Source organism: Pleurodeles waltl, chromosome 2_2 (genome assembly GCF_031143425.1).
Source record: "Pleurodeles waltl isolate 20211129_DDA chromosome 2_2, aPleWal1.hap1.20221129, whole genome shotgun sequence".
NCBI lineage: Eukaryota > Metazoa > Chordata > Amphibia > Caudata > Salamandridae > Pleurodeles > Pleurodeles waltl.
The window spans coordinates 910,115,974-910,132,211 of record NC_090439.1 but is presented as its reverse complement, the minus strand read 5'-3'; positions in this window follow the sequence as shown (position 1 = coordinate 910,132,211).

Genomic DNA, 16,238 nt, shown 5'->3' with positions numbered 1-16,238 from the left:
TTTTCATTTGTATTATACATGATGTCATTGTTTTGGATTTCTTTGTGTGTATTAGCACTTTTGTACTTTATTATAGCTTTGCAATGAATTCTATTTTTTAATCATGCTTTATATGTCCCATTTGCACTTTACACATTGTCACTTTTTAGATTTCTGTAATATTGTTGCAATAATAACTGTGTAAACCATATATTGGATGAACTTTTGTATTTCTCATGTGGTCCTCAGTTGAGTATATTAGCATCCCTTTATTACTGAGTTGTAATACATTGTAAATTCTAATTATGTAGTTTTATGTCCCATTTTCATTTTATATTTTGTGTTTTTTTTATTTAGTATTGTTGTCACAGTGACAATCATGTATAATCATGTATATCGTTTATAACTGATGCAGTTTTGTTTTTCTTAGGTGGGCCCAGTTGGTTTCCCAAACATAAATAAAATATCGATTGATTGATTGATTGTTGTACATTGGAGTGGTGTGTCGTACACTATAGTGCGATGGCATTTCATAGAGTGGTCTGTGGTATCATGTCTTCGAGTGGAGGGTCATAGAGTGGAGTGATGTGCAGGGGTGTGGCATGTTGTAGAAGGGTGTGCTATGTGGTAGAGTGTAGAGTGTAGTCTTATGTCATACAGTGGAGTGGTATTCCATGTTATAGACTGAGGCTCATATTTATACTTTCTTTAGCGCTGCATTTGCATCATTTTTTGATGCAAAAGTGGTGCAAACTTTCAAAATACAATTGTATTTTGTAAGTTTGCGCCATTTTTGCTTCAAAAAGCGGCGCCAATGTGGCGCTAAAAAAGTATAAATATGGGCCTGAGTGGCATGTCCTACAATGGATTGATGTGTGTTACAGTGGAGTGTCATGTCTAAGAGTGGAGTGGCACATCGTAAAGTAGACTGGCGTGGAGTGGTGTGGAGTAGATTGGCGTAGAGTGGAGTGGTATGTCATAACGTAGAGTGGAGTGGTATGTTGTAAAGTGGAGTGACGTGTTGTAAAGTGGAGTAGCGTGCTATAGAGTTGAGTGTCATGTTGTACAGTGGAGTGAAGTGGCAGGTTGTGTTGTGGAGTGCAGTTTTATTAGACATAGGTGGTCATTACAACCTCGGCGGTCTTTTAACAAGACCGCCGAGGGACCGCCATGCGGAAGACCGCCAGTAGTGGCAGTTTGTCACTCGGCGTATTATGACTGTTGGCTGCTCTCCGTCCTTTTTACGATGGAGAGCCGCCAACAGTCATACTGGTGAGCGGCGGGGAAGTGGAGTTTGCTCCACCTCCACCGCCACACCAACAGAACACCGGCCAGCGAATCACATCCTGTGATTCGGTGCAGTGGTGTTCTGTTGGCGGTGTGGTGTCGGCGGAGCAGCCCCCATGGCTCCGGTCCCCTCCCGGAGGATCGACGGACAAGGTAAGTCTATCGTCCGTTAGGGGAGGGGGGTGGGGAGGTGTTGTGTGTTGTGTCGTTGCATGGGGGTGTGCGTCTGTGTCTGTAGAGGGGGAGTGTGAGTGCGTGTATGCTTGCGGGTGTGTTGCGTGTGTTGGGAATGTGTGCGTGTATGTCTGTATATGTGTGTGCGTGTCTGACTGAGTGTGTGGATGTAGACATGTATGTTGGTGTGTGTGCGTGTATGTGTGTTGGTGGTGCCTGCGTGCGTGTTGTGTGTGTGTGAGTTATGTGATGTTGGGGGTCGGGGTGGGGAGGGGGGCCCTGCCACCTTTGTGGGGTGGCAGGGGTGGTGGGGGGTGTAGGGGAGGGAGTCGGGTGGGGGTGGGGGGTGGGGGAGACCCCTATCAGTGCCAGGGAAGGAATTCCCTGGCACTGATAGGGCTTACCGCCATTGATTTCATGGCGGTTCCAACCACTGGAAATCCACGGCGGTAAGCCGGGTCGAAATACCGGCGGCGGTATTGTGATGGCCACCGGACTGGAGACCCAGGTCTCCAGCCCAGTGGTCGTCTCCGCCCTAGCGGGCGGAACGGTGAAGCGGCGTATGACCATGGCGGTAACCGCCATGGTCATAATACTCAAAAAAAGACCGCCAGCCTGTTGGCGGTCTTACCGCCGCTTTAACACCGTCCACCAGGGTTGTAAGGACCCCCATAGTGTGAAAATGTCAAATTTAGATGAAATTTGGCAGGAATGTAGAATATGGGTTGCAAAGGGGATGTTTTTGAAGTAGATTTCAAATGGTTAAGTAGTGTTAAAAACATATAGGGACAGATTTATTAAAATGTCATGCAACGCAATGCCACAAGACACCTTACTGTGCTGATTTGTGTGAGAGGGAGCAGGCAGGAATGTGCCATATCTATCAATTATGGCATATCCGTGCCCATCCTCAACACATTTAACACCTTCTTAGGGCTCAGTAACAATAAGGCAGCAATGTGCAGTGCCTTATATTACTCCTAATTTACCAAGCAATGCAAGGCCACATATGATGAACTTCCGTTGCTTGGTAAATCTAATTAAGTATTGCATTGCCCTTGCAGCACCATGTGTGCTGCAAGGGCAGTGCAATACAATGATAAATCTGGATCTTAGTTATATGTTGGGCCTTGGTATAGCACAGTAGCTTTGTGGTATACTGTAGTACATGCTGATGACAAGGTACTATATGATTGGCTAATTGTTGCCTTTACAAAAGTAAATGGCAGCCATTTTGCTTTTACATGTTGGCTGTGTTCTGGTTTAGTGCCTTAGATATAGGTAAGTAGTAGGTTTTATTGTTGTTCCTTATCTATTAACACTATTAAAGTGGTAATAGGCAGGGAAATTATTTATATTTTTCAATATATTTGTAAAAATTTTATGGTGTACCATGCTAGTATCTAGAAAGTACTACAGTAGTTATGAAAACTAAATAAAAAACAAATATCCCAAAAAATAAAAGTACATTGTAGTACAGGATATTAGTGAAATATAATGAAGTGCAGTGTATTTTTAAGTTTTTACAATATTCATTATTTTTAAAAATTTTTAACTAGTTCGTTAACTTGGAGGTACTTTACGTTTTTGTAAGGAGTGAAATATGTAAAAAGTTGGAAATACACTGAAGCACGGTATATCAGTATAGTTGTGAAATAATGTGTAGTACAGCACATTTTTGTTTTTTTACATATTTATATTGTTTTTAAAGTGCTGGTGTAATTTCTATGTAGTACAGTGGTACTCCTTAAATTTTTTTAAAATATATAGAAACGTATGAATAATTCTCCCTACTTATTACCACTTTACCAAAAAGGATCACCTCTTCAGCATAATCTATAACCCCATCAAATGTCATGGAAATCTGTTCAGTCATTTTGCAGGATAGGTCAAAACAAATGTCTATTGAAAATGCATTGGGAAAAAAACACATTTTGAGACTCTCATTTTTCTTTGCACCCACATGACGAATCACCACACACCTTTGCATCATGTGTCAATGTAGAAAAGGCTGTATGTCTCTAAAGTTTTGTGGAGATTCATCAAATGGGTGCAAAGTTATCAATGGTCAAAAATCCGAGGAATTCCTATCCCTGGACATCCTAAATATCCCTATAGAGTGCACAGAGTGGCTCTATCTATCTATCTATCTATCTATCTATCTATCTATCTATCTATATCTCTCTCTCTATATATATATATATATATATATATATATTTATGTAGATAGGGATAGATAGATAGATACATAGATAGATCGATAGATAGAGAGACCGATAGACAGAGAAAGGTTAAAGTGACATTATAGTTAGGTGAAGATGTCAGTTATAAATGTAGTTTTAGGGGCATGGCAGCAGCTGTTCCTCCGTGGGAGTGGAGGAACGTCACCCCCCCCCCCACACACACACTGCTGTGCAGAAAGCATCAAATTAAAATGGCAATACAATTATTTTATTACCATTTTATTTTTGATGCTTTCTGACAGCAAATGGAGTGTGAGGGCATGGCCAATGCATCACTGCTGCTAATGATTGGCAGCAGTGAGGAGTGGCTAGTAAAGTTTGAAGTGCGTATGTTGGTTTGGCCGGCTACCTTGCTATGGCAAAACTGAATTGGTCAATTCAAACCTCTCCAAGCCGGCTGTCTAAGACAGCTGGGTTGGAGGGCAGGCACCGGCCCAAAGTGCCTTTTGGTACATGGAGTCGGCCCACTCCAGCCAATAAAGACACTTTACTCATGCAGCTGTTGGCTGTGGGCTTCGCGCTCAGACAACATGCTGCAGAAGATCGAGCAGCAGTGTAAGGTAAGTGATTTTTTATGTTTATTCTTATATTATTGTGTATATTATTGTGTGTAATATAATGTGAAATTTTGTATGTGTCCAATGTGATTTGTCAACAACCATCAAGGTTGAACTTTAGTGAGCTCCACAGCCAACCCTTAGTTAATCTGCCTGAAATCCTGCAGATCCTATGTCACAGCCTGCACAACTGTGTGCTGCTCCTCTGTCCTCCCTGGAGGTACTGTTTGCGGCTAGCCGAGAGGTGCGGACCCTCTTCCTCTGTGAGAGAGCCAGGAGGCACGTGGTGGGGAGCTTCAGCCATCTAGGGGTTTGCCAGCATGGCTGTGCCATACCACGTGGAAGACGAGCAGCCGGCAGACCCAGAAGTGAGCTCACCTTTCAGCGGTCATCACAGCCTGAGTACTCTGCTCTCCTGAAGCCCGCTAACCTGAGGGACACTGCAGTGCAGCCACACCAGCCCACTAGGTGAGGGGCGGCATCTGATGTGGGGGTGTGGCTGTGCTCCGGGCTATTGCACGCGCTCTGCCTGAGAGCCCAGTGCACCTGCATGGGCCTGCTGTGTGTGGCAGAGACAGCACGGCATTGAGTTGCAGCTCCCTCCCTCATGAGATGCTGATGGTGCCTGCTGTTACTCAACACGAGATGGAGCCTAATCGGGGGCCGTGACTGTGTTCGCTTTCCTGATGACCTGGAGCTGCCCCTGCTGCTCGCCTGATGTCCCTTAGCATGTGTTCTTGGCTTGCAGCACTTTGAGGTGCCTGAGGCAACATGATGCAGTGGAGACACATGGAGAAGCTGCCCCACCCACCCCCCTTATGATAATGGATATCCTGCAGTGTGGCATCTGGGCCCCCTGCATTGCTGACTGTTGAGGCTTGGGTCATGCTTGATGACTGAAACATGGATGAGATAGGCCTGGAGGAGGTGCAGCTGCACAGTGCCCCATGTCCTCTGTGGAGTCTGTTGGCCCCTGAAGTGCGGGGGCACTGCACGCTGCCCTGGTTGGGCAGTGAGGAGCTGCTCAGACATTGCCTGTGATTCAGAGGTGGGTCACACGGAGGATTCAGCCTGCTCCAGCTGCTTATTTCCCTTGAAGGTCTGTGGGGTTCTTCCTGGACTCCCCCTCCTTTGGTTTGGAGGTCTGGCTGCTCCTAACTTTGCTGAGGACACTGAGTGGCCTGGGCCCCACAGGTACCATGCATACCTAATTTGTCCCCTGGGGCCCTGAAACCAAGACCTGGCTGGTGATACCTGGGTAGTGTTGACAGTTGGCACCTCCCCCAAGTTGTGGCTTGCTCTGCTGATGGCTGGGGAGGGCTGCAGCTGGAATCTCTTTCAGTTGGACCAATCCCACATCTTCTTGAACTTACTGCACTGAGGTTTGGGTGCTCGCCTGTTGGCAGTGATCAGCTGTGCAATTGGTAACCCTTGAGACTACGCTGCTGCTATCTTCGTTCCTTCCTTGCTTCTATCTCCCCCCTACTGGATGCATACCTATTATGGGGAAAAACAGTCCACAGAGGTGAGCTCAACAAACAAAAATGGATCAGTTTGCAGCTCCCGGGATGGCAGCCAGGAGTGATTCTCCATGTGGAGGCATGGAAAACTTCACAGATTTTGGCCGAAGTTGAAGAGTCTAGTGCAGTAGTTCAGACCAAGATGGATACCAACCGACTGGACATTGGCCTCCTACGAGTGGATCTCAGTAAGGTGGTAGAGAGATTGCTGACCACTGAGCAACATATAACTGAGCTGCAGGGGGAGGTCTCCTCTTGACGAAGGAGCTCTCTGCCTTTTCAGCCAAGGCGGTGGATTTGGAGCTTTGTGTCAAAGATGCAGAGTGCTGCTCCGGAAGATGTAACCTGCAATTTTTGGGATTTCCGGATGGGGTGGAGCGCCGTAAACCTGAACTTTTTCCTTGAACGCTGGATTAGAGAGACTTTTCTGGCTGCAGCTTTAACTTTGGTGTTCGTTATTGAAAGAGCCTATTGTGGCTTTGCCCTGGAGACACCTGTGGGGGCACCACCACATATTGTGATTGCAAAAATGCCAACCTGGAGACCCCACTTTTGAGAATAAAGTGATCTGCATTTCCGCAGACTACACTAAGCAAGTGCAACAAATGCAGATGACTATTGGGGGAGTAGAGGAGAAATTCAGGGCAATGGGTCTCCCTATATGCTTCTCTACCCTGCACAATTGAAGGTGCTCTATGCTGATCATATACATTTCATCACTACTCCTGAGGCAGTCTGGGACTGGCTGGAGGTAACCAGAGATCACTGAAATTGATCTCAACCCCTCTTGGAAATCTGGGATTGGACTTCTGGAACCCACCATTCGCTTCCAGCACATAAGCCAGGAGGGCAGGGGGGCTTCCGATCCTCCCAGTATGTGGTGGTCCACAATGATGGCACCCTGGATCTGGAGCAACAGCGATCTGACCGTGAGTAGGTGAGAGCACTTGTGGAGGTAGTGCATGGCTCCAATTCAGATGACTGTGCACCTGATACTGTGGAAGAGATCCCAGCAGTAGAGAAGGCCTGATACCTGAAATCTGGCCTGACCTTTTGAGGGCTACGCCCTCTCCAGGGACTAAGGAGATGTGGCTCCCCTTCTGCCACAAAGGTGGACTTGCTGGTCCTGGCTGGCAGGGGGTCCATGACCTACGAGCAGGTCCTATGTAATGCTTAAATACTGCATGGCAGGTTGTGTGCAGGGGACGGAGTTGGAATGCATTGGGCAGCCACCCCTCCGTCTCTGTGGACTTGCCAGTTGGCAGAAGGTGGTGATTGCTGAATTTGTGAGTGATTGGAGTTGGGCTGTGTGGTATACTTTGCTCTTGCAAGATAGGTGTGTGTGTGAGAAGGTGTGTGTGTTGACAACTGGACATGACTGGGTTTATCCGGGCACCACTGCAGTGTGATAAGTGCACCCATTCTGGTACTTATTGCGTTGTGTGACAGAGTGCGCTATGAGTGGGGTGCTTGATGACACTGGGAAGGCACAAATTGTTTGTCAGTGTTTACGAGGAGGGTGATTTGGGATGTGTTATAATAGTTATGATGGTTCAGCTGCAGCGTTGCGAGTGGGGTGTTGAGGCACTGAGGGTACGGGCAGAAGGGGGGTAGCATGCGATTGGAGTGAATACCCACTGAAAATATGTGTTGTGGAATGTTTGCAGACTAACTATGTATGTAAAGCACTATAGAGTGCAGTCATATTTGTTGCAGGCAGGACATACATATTGCGGTACTACACGAAACTCACCTGTCAGAGGAGGAGGCACACAAACTACATGGGAAATGTAGGGGTAGGCTTTATTCTGCCACATATTCCAACTATGCCCGCATAGTTGTGATATGGGTGGCACTGTGATTTCCCTTTCAAGTACACAGCTTTAAAGCGGATACTGAGGTGAGGTACCTGCTGTTGCATGGCCTGATGGAGTGGAGATGTGCTTGCTAAATGTCTGTGCCCCAGACATCGACAATGAAGCCTTCTACCTGGAGTTGGAAAGTGAGCTGCTTCCTTTATGTTGGGATCCCCCTGCACTGGGCTGGGGACTTCAATTGTGTTTTAGATGGCTGGCTGGACCTGCATCTGCCTCGTCCCCACACCAAGCCTGCAGTATGTGGATATTTGGCTTGCTACCCATCATGCACTGAAGGAATGAACCTACCAGGCACTCACCCATGACACCAACATTTATCTAGAAAGCTTTTTAGTTACAGAGACCGTGGCAAATGCTATACAGTCTGTCTGTATACTGGGACGGTTTCTCTTGGGCCACGCACCACTGCTGCTGCACTTGGGTCCTAATGACCCTCGGCCAAGGCCCCCTCTGTGGCACCTCCATTCAGAGGTGCTGGGAGATGCACTCTTTCTCAAGGAGATTTAGGTGATGACTGCTAATGATTTTGAGACTATCTGGTTAAGGACAACACAGAGAGGGCTGCAATGGGAGATCTTGAAGGTGGTGACATGGGGGAATGTATGTCCCGCGTTAGTGGTATGCGACAATGCCCGAAGGGGAGCTGACAGACGAGTAGAAAACAGAAATGCAGGAATGCACACACGTAGGCAGAGTGGCCCAGGAGGCCCTGAGGATGCAGAAGCGCATTTCAGAAATCTTGGACAGGCTGGACTGTCTGATCTGCCAAGGTTATTGACAGCACTGGCATAGGGAAGATGACAGATCCAGTAGAATACTGGCATGGATGCTCAACCGAGAATGCCCACCCCTGCTGATTCTCTTGCTGCAGCATGATGATGGCAAGATGATCAAACAGGTGTACATCAGCTTGCTCCTGCGCGACTATCTTGCGATGGTCTACCGGAATGAGAGTTGGTGTAGCTTGGTACATCCTTGCCTGTTCGTGGAGGACCTGTAGCTCTCCCACCTCATTCCATAGCAAGATGTAAGGCCCCAGGGCCAGACGGACTCCGGCGAAATATTATCAGACTTTTACTGAACTTTTACCACCCCGCCCAATGCAAACCGTTCAAGAATCCAGATGCAGTGGCACATTACCCCAATCTATGTGGGAGGCCCAGATTATCATGCTCACTCAGCTGGGCAGGGATCTCATGGACCTGAACTCCCTCTCTATGCTGGGTGTTAACACTAAAATCCTGGCCAAAGCCTTGGCAAAGAGGCGAGCAGAGTGGTGACTCACCAGTTGCATACAGATCAATACGGCTTTATGACAGGCAGAGGAACACAAATGAAGCTGCATAGGCTGTCCCACGTCTTACTCAAAGGCTGACTCTGACACTCAGGCCACTGCTGTAGCACTGAACATTAAAAAAGCCTTTGGTACCCTCAGATAGGAGTACCTCTGGGATATGTTGAGAAGGATGGGGATAGGGCTGGGGTTCCTGTAGTGGGTGAAATTATTATACAAACACCCAGTGGCATTGGTTATGAATGGAAATGGGATTTCTGAAAAGTTGCCCATCGAACGTGGCACAAGGCAGGGGCAATTCGATTGAGCTGCGAGGTGGCCCACTGAGGCATTGTAGTGGGAGGCCAGACCCAAATTGTCTCCATGTATGGAGACAACATGCTCCTTTATGTTACTCACCAGAGGAGTTCAGTGCAGGCACTGTTTGGCATCATGACTGAGTCTGGACTGCTATCCAGATTGTGAATTTGTCACAAAAATTCTGTGATATTCCCCTTGGCGAGTGTGGTACGCGTGCCTCGGGTGTCCCTTCCTGAGCTGGAGCTCTGCTGGGAGTGCGATCACTTCTGATACTTGGGCATACAGGGGACTCATTCCACAGAGGCCAACTATCAACTAAACACCGGGAGAGTGCTCGAGAAACTGAAGTCATCAATCAACTTCAGGAATCAACTACCTTTGTCAATGATTGACTTAGTGGCCCTGAGTCCGATGGTACTACTGCTGCGCTGCCTCTATGTTCCACAGAACTCACTCTGTTGAATATCTAAGGCCACTTTCACTAAACTAAATAGCCTGTGGGTGTCCCTGGTGTGGGCCGGTAAGGGGAGCAGGGTGAAACTGGAGATCCTAGGTGTTCCAGATCTCTGGATGTACTACTTTTCCAGATTGCTGCAGTATGCAGCGCAATGGTGCACAGATGGCATAAATGATGAGAAGGCATTGCTAGCAGAGTTGGGGAGCCGACACAGACCTTCCCAGGTATTTAATGCATGGATTTGGAGTACCGAATGGATGCCAATTCATTGTTTACCAAGTGGCGGTGGTTTAGGAGCAGGCAGTCACATGCGTGCTGCGATGTGCCACGTACGCTAGGCGACTGCCGTTTACATTGTTGCTGTGCTTCCAACAGATCCAATCATTGATGGATCTGGCTCAGTGGTGTGAGGGATCTGTACCTCAATGGTGTCTTCTCCATGCTTGCAGAGGCACAAGACCGCTTCCAGGTAGGACCTGGCCAATTCCTGCAGCACACAAAGATCTCCCACACACTGGGTGATTTCTGGGTTGAATTCCCCACAGATCCTATGGAATCCTGAACACTCCAGCTACTGCTAGACATGGGCTCCTCAGGGGACATGATATCTCCTTTGTATAAAGCCCTGAAAACTGCCTGCCGGATGCACATGTCAGGTGTCCTCAACAGGTGGATGGGTGATTTACCTGAGCCTCTCACAGAGGGAGAATGGAGACAGGCTTGTGCACAGATCAAGGGGGTGGCCAGCAACATATGCTTCAAACTTGCACAATTCCACTATCTGCACCATACGCCAAAGCAACTACACAGAATTGATGTCACGCAGCCAGTGGCGTGTCCCACATGTGAGGTGGAGCCAGCAACGTTCCTACATATGACATGGGAGTGTTGCAGGTTGCAGAGGTACTGGGGCAAAATACTGCGAGTGCTCTGGGCGGGACATCTTAGTCCGTTTGGACACATCGATTAAACACTGTCTATTGGGAGTCCTCCTGACACCCAAAAGGGGAAGTAGATGAATCATAGGTTTGCCCTCCTGGGGCCGGTGCTGACCAAGCACCACATTGACATTCACTGGACCCGGACCAGCCCACCAGACAAACTTAAGTGGCTGGCAGACATGCTCAAATGGGTGGTGGCATGGGAGCATAAGTTGAGAATAGTGCGCACAGATGAATATGCTGAGAGGGATTTAGAAAAGGGGGCTATACTGGAGCAGTTGGATGCTGAGGCTCCCTGGACCCAGACTGGCTCCACTGAACGTCTGCAGCATCCAGACTTGATGGCATCTGCCGCAGAGGTGGGGCAGCTGGTCTCAGGTTCAGATGGGGGGCCCACCGAGTGCTATGATCCCTGATGGGTGGACCTTTGGACGTTGCAACCTCAAACTGGCTATCCTTATGCACATTTGGTTCCCCCCCTGGAGGGTGTGCCGCCACCTACTGCTGTCATCCCCCTACTCTTAACCCCCCCTTTGCCAAGATTGAGGTTGAGGATTGGAGGTGTGACAGAATGACTGTGACTCTGAGGTCAAGCTGCTGCTGCCGTTGTTGGTATTTCTGTTGTTTCCCTTTTCTTTTTATTTGTTGTTATGGTTACTTTTAACCCTCTGCATTAATTTAGAGATATTTTTTGTTATGGTTACCGTTTAACTTTCGACATTAATATAGAGAGATGTTTTCATGGACTGACAAACCACCAGCCTTACAGGGGTGGGACATGAGGTGGGTGTATTGTGACCAAAGCATGGGGACATTACTGTGCCACATGGCCATCGCCATGTGGGGAAGTTCCTGACAGTCATCCATATTAAATATCCTTCTACATGTGTGAGATATGCTATGCAATCATATATTGCCCTGTCGATATAAATATATGTGATGCCGGGACTGGATTGTGTTATGTCATGTTCAATAAAGATGTTAAAAAAATAAATGCAATTTTAAACATCTAAAATCACTGAAATTCACCACTTATAATTATCTCATATAACTTTAATGTGTGCTTTAAGGTAATTAAAACTCATTCCCCCACCATGCACAGTTTTGTCATCAATAATGGCATTGAAAATGTTGCAGTGATATTATCAATGTGGTCATAAAACATGTCAGGAGTGATATAATTTGTGGAATAATTAGCAGCCACAGAAGGTTCATCATTGATTGCTGTGGGAAGGTGGCCCAGGGCATCTGCTTCCCCGCCAGCTCCCCTACTTGCACCCATCCCAGGTGCAGCAGGAGCAGGCACTACTCCCAATCCACAGGAGTAGTTTTCTTTTACTCCTGAGTGGTGGGAGCAACTCAGTAGTTCTCTACACAAATGCACAGGCAGGGAGATGTTTTGTTGTCCCACTGGGCAGGAGCAGCTTTGTGCTCCTGGCTGGTGGGAAACAAATGCGTTAACAGGAGTTGGGGAACTTGGGACATCATACCTGAGCAAGCAATGGGGGACGGGGTCCACAGGCCATAAATAGCTCTGGGAGAGCACTGCATAGCTTCCTCCCCTTTATTAAAATGATGGTCGTGGGGGGTGGGGTTCGTGGTGCTATTTTTATGTGCAGGGGGGACCTGCATGTTCTTTCTCCTTAGTTGGTTATACAGCCCCAAATGATGGGGTCCCCAGGGCCCTTAAAGACTTGGGGAAGGAGCCCACATGCCCCCTCCTCTCATACTAAACATTAGCCTGAGAGGATGGGGTCCTCAGGGCCTCACAGAACCTCAGAGAGGAGGGTCACATGCTCTCTCCCCAAAAAAAAACACTTCACGCTGCCCTTCTGGGCCCTGGCCAACTCTAGTTGAGGTTTTTGAAAGAAGCGTGGGAGACCGCACTTTTCTTTTTAAATGCCACAGATTTGCAGATCCTCTGCAAATTTGTGCCAAAATTTGAAAAAAACTTTTTTGGCCTCAGATGGGGACCCCACCACCACGCCTAGGGTATCCAGGTAGGCACCCTGAGGTCCCAAGTCCTAAGATGGCTCTGACAAATAACAATGGATGTGGTGGCAGACAATCAGATCCCTTCAACAGATCTGTCAGGTCCACTGATCCTCCATGGTGTGAAATTTTTTGGCTGTTAATGTCTTTAAAACTACTGGTTGGATTTACACCAAATCACAAAAAGCGCTCTTCCTGGACCAAGATTTATCTTTCTGCCAAATTTGGTGTAAATACATTCAGCTGTATGGCCTGTAGCTGTGTCTACAGGCCTATAGACAAATGAATGGAGAAAACACATTTTGAGCCCCCCCTTTTTCTCTGCCCATGCTTGAAGGAACTCCCAAAACTTTTCAGTTAGGAAATAAGGTGGAAGAACATTTTTGGGGGAAAGTTTTGCAAAGATTCGTCAAACAGCGCCAACATTATTAGGAAAAAAATGAATGCTTTTCTTGTGGAAATGTTGTTCTAACAATAACTACCCAGTGGTGATAGGTTAAGGCTGATGTTTTAGTACCTAAAATTGCTTATACCTATGTCTTGCAAGCAATGGCAGGAACTATTGCAAGATGGGGACAGTCATACAAGAGTATATTGCCATATCGCCATCTTATCCTTTGCAATTATCACTACCACACCCAATATATAGTGTTGCATTACACAAATCCCTGGGGACTAGTGCCTTGCTCATTCAATAAGAAGACAATAGAAGATTAGGGCAACAAACTCCAAGATATGGATGTTGGAGGCCATTCACGATATTTACCATGGTGCTTGGGCCTATGCTTCACCCTTGCAAATATAGAGACCAGAGAAAGAGTAAGGCACCTGTGCTTTTTTTTACTATAGCTTAAATTTACGTTTGACATATGGTCATATAATCATTTGGGCATTATACGATTCCCTCATATTTCATCGTAAAAAGAACTAATTTAATTTTCTCCCTGGTTATTATTCCTTAAAACACACTAACACCCACCTTACTGTTAAAGTAGGGCTATAAAACATATAAGTAAATAAAAGGTATTTCCTTAAATGTGATGGATTAATAGGGCCCTGGCTTTCCACTAGTTCAGGGTCCGGAGAGATATGTGTAACGAGTCAAGCAACGTAGTAGATGAAGAATTCTATGTAAGAAAACTGCTTTAAGGTATTCAAAGGTTGGTTTAATAGATCCTGAGCATTTCTCTGCGTTTGCTTTTTTACCCGTGCCCTTTCTGCACTCTGAACATTACTGCACTGTCAGTTTAAAACATGGGGGAGGTCATCGAGACTCACAGTAGAAAGCTATCCATTATGGCAATGCATACCTTTAATAGGATAAGCCTGAGCCTAACATATGTTTGCTAATCAATTGAAACATAAATGTGCATCTGCTACTGATAACTGAGTGGAGTTCAAAGGGTCCCTTAAGGCTCACAGGAATTGGTATAATGTCTCAAGACCCCAACAGACACCAGCACTTGAAGTCAAGAATTCATCCCCATTACTCAAATGGGCCGTCTCACGCATACACTCCTTAATATGTCAATTTCTCAGGCCAAAAACCATCTGGCGTTCTACCAACGTGGAGGTCTTGCGGTAGAAAACGTTTCTTCCCATAAAAAATATGTCTCTGCTTTTACATGCAGCGAAAGGCTGCATTTAAGCTCTCCACCGGTTTAGAAAACTGACATTTTCAATGTTTCTGATACATTTTACCTCTGTACGGCATCAGATAGGTTCAAGTGATAAAACCATAGTTAACATCAAAAACATTTTCAAGGTTTTTTGTTTTTTCAAGGTCCTATGTCCATTCTCTAAAATTATTATTTTCATTCAGATAAGATCACCCAAGTTCTCCCTCCCCCGACTCCTTTGGCCATTTCGGTTGACCTACAGCAGATAGTTGAGGTTCTCCTGTGAAACTTGCATTTTCAGTACAATTCGAGAGTTAGCTTGATGTTCGGGAAAATCTGGAAAGCGCATGTATTTGGAAAGTTGCAACCCAGATTGGGTGGGGCTTTGACATTTCCTTAATTTATGAAGCCTCCTGCAGCCCCTGGTAGATAGCCCGCGTGACTCCGAACCATTAGTGTTAAGAAATCCTCACCCCTTGCCGTGCAAAAGGTAGATTTCGAAAAAAGGAAATAATCTAACTTGCAGGGCAGGAGCCGACATAAATGGCTGTACTCCAGCCTCAGGGCTTATACTTCCGATTGTAAATCTGAAAAATAAGTTATTTAAAGTTACCTCTTGCGTACGCTTTCGTCCACTTCGAGGCATGCTAATGAGGAAGTTAATTCCCCACCACCAGGTTTTTTTTCCTGTAAACATTTCACTTTAGGAGGCGTGCAAAGCATATTGGGCTGAGGGGTAATGAAAGTTGGCAAGGATCGAAGCTGCTATCACCACACCTCACATCCACTAAAAAATTATCAGAAAGGATCCCCAGCTGCACTCCCACAACAAGTGAGCCAGAATAAGCACTATTCACCAGTAGAAGGTCAGTTACAAGACTAAGGTATCTCAGAAGAATTTTGTTTCCAAATTTAACATCTATAAACTAAGCTCAGTATATTACATCATAATATAGATCTCAATAGTAGTTTTTTTATTCCTTGTAAAGCCAATGATATTGAGAAGCACTAGTTAAATGTAAGGAGCACAAAACAAATATTAAATTCTAACATCAAGTAACAGCAAGCATTGGAAAAGCCAATCGTTCTCACCTTTGTGACCTATTGACTTTGTCAAAGCCTTTAGGCAATGTGGTATAACGTCGAAGGAAAAGCAAAGTGTTTTTTCCTTGATGCCCTGCCCTTGATGCCCTGCAGCATAGGCAAAAAATGCTTTGATGACGCGACCAATGCTGATGGTGGCATCATTCCGGTGGCGCACTCATGCCTGATGACACATGCCCCAGCGTAATGGAGTGGGCGAACCAAGCTAGTCGTTGTCTGGACCATTAATCACTTTTTTTAGCTTAAACAAAATACAATTACAAGAGCAATCAATGTTCGCATGAACCTGGCTACACTTATACCAAAGTACATATTCACGTGAAACTCACTTTGAAACAAAAAATTATATTGTAGCAGAAACATATATTGCTACTGACTTAATCATCCAAGTTTTTGAATAAAGACAGTAAATTGTCTGTCATAAGGATCCTGATGTGGTCCACTAAAACCAGTACCCAAACATGTGTAACAACACACACTTTAAATATTGTTAGAAGCCATTATCATGGCATAGGATGTGCCTTGTGTAATACCAATACAACAGAATAGTAATAAAGACAACGCATCAAACAACAAAAGATGAATTACTGGCATTTTTCTAGTCTCTGGTGTAAAATTCGACTTTCACGATCAGAGAAAATCTCCCTGCATTTCTGACTCAGGGAACAGAGGTGAAGAACTGAATCACTGAGATATTTAAGTCTTAAATAAGCTCAGTATTGGATCAAGAGAACATGTGATGTTTCCAAATGGTTTTAAATGGGGGAAAATTAAAAAGAAGTTACAATGGTTAAGTTAACTCTTTATTTTAATTTTAAGCTATTTCAAAATGTTACATTTACCAACAGCAGGCCTCTTGCTCCCAGTGACAAGTTGAAACTGTGCCCTATTTAC